Source organism: Etheostoma cragini, chromosome 21, assembly GCF_013103735.1.
Source record: "Etheostoma cragini isolate CJK2018 chromosome 21, CSU_Ecrag_1.0, whole genome shotgun sequence".
In the NCBI taxonomy this organism is placed as follows: Eukaryota; Metazoa; Chordata; class Actinopteri; order Perciformes; family Percidae; genus Etheostoma; species Etheostoma cragini.
The window spans coordinates 10,240,613-10,242,053 of record NC_048427.1 but is presented as its reverse complement, the minus strand read 5'-3'; the positions used below and the strand labels follow the sequence as shown (position 1 = coordinate 10,242,053).

Below are 1,441 nucleotides of genomic sequence, written 5' to 3'. Positions count from 1 at the left end.
AGCTGTTTGAAGCTGGGTTCCACTCCAACGCCCTCCATCTAAAAGATGACTTCTGCAATGGGACTCTTCAGAATGGACAACTTGTGTTCAACTTCAACAACGATGATCAGCTGTGTGGGACAACGCTTAGGGTACAGTCCATAAACTCTAATGTTATCAACACAAACTGAAGATGATTTGAGATGTAAATGGTCTCCTTAAAGTTCTCATATTGTGCTCATTTTCATTTTCATAATTGTATTTATATGTCATATCAGAATAGGTTTAAAAGAGGTAAATAATAGCTGGACTACAATAGAGCGGTTTGAAGCAGTGTGTGAACATTGTTTTCTGTTAGATATGGTAAGGGCCTTTGGGGTGGACTTCGGGAATTTTCACTTTGTAAACCTATAATGTTCACAAAAAAGATATATAACACAATAATTAAAGGGGAAAAGCCAAAATGCATAATATGAACACTTCAAGACATACAAACAACTCAAACCATTTTGTCATTTTCATCATAAGAGCAATGGAACACATTTCATCTATGAGAACGCCATCCAGGGCAACGTGGACCCTCATGAAGGTCCAATCAGCCGCCAGAGAAGCATTCATCTGCGTTTCTGCTGTGTATACCCTCTGGCCCAGGCCCTGTCTATGGATGTGGGCATCAATCCAATAGAGAGGTGAAGACACCATCACCCCACATTGCTTACTAAATAAAATAAACACTGACCTTTCTACAGTGAACATTTGCCCATAGTAATATGTCATGGCTTATGTAATGATAGGGTTTTAGTATTTACGTATTCCAATAACAGTATATTAAACACTGCTACATCTGCACTTCACATTTTTTGAGTGAGGCGGCAGTGCTACTCTATGAGGACAGTGGTAATGACAATGAAAAAGATTGAAGATAGATGCCTTTGGTTTTTGGAAATGTTGTGTATTTGCCTACTGCTTGCCTACTTCTGTTTAAGCCAAAAATACAAACTAAAGTATGAGGAAATTCAGAAGGGTCTGTCCCTTTTCTGTAGATATATGAGCACGACAAAGATTGCAAGCAAGACTTTCACCTGCCTGTGAATTGTCCCTCCTCAAGTGTTGTGACATTGTGTTGTTTTTTCTGTAGCATTGTGAAGAAGAAACTTCCAGTGGGCCACGGACAGTATCATATGAGAATGATCCCCTACCAAGACGCTGGCTTCCGCTTCCCCCTAACCAGTACCAGGAACATAGAAATAGAAATCGACCAGAGGTTGTATGTGGAGTTGCGGACAGAAGGAGTCGACCAAAGGCAGATCTCCACCGTTGTGGACTCTTGTTGGGCAACGCCTGTCAACCTTGCCAACTACCCTGTGCACTGGGATCTCATAAGTGCAGAGTAAAGAGAGTTATTGCATCTTCATCTTGTCTTAGCACACTGAAGTTAACTCTGTTTACTTTTTTGTCCCCC

General features: G+C 40.9%; 1 protein-coding gene across 1 annotated transcript in view; it reads left to right on the top strand.

Moving 5' to 3' along the window:
* LOC117937284 (alpha-tectorin-like) overlaps window positions 1-1,441 on the top strand; it is a 37,574-nt gene that overhangs the window by 31,766 nt on the left and 4,367 nt on the right. The window lies entirely within an intron of this gene.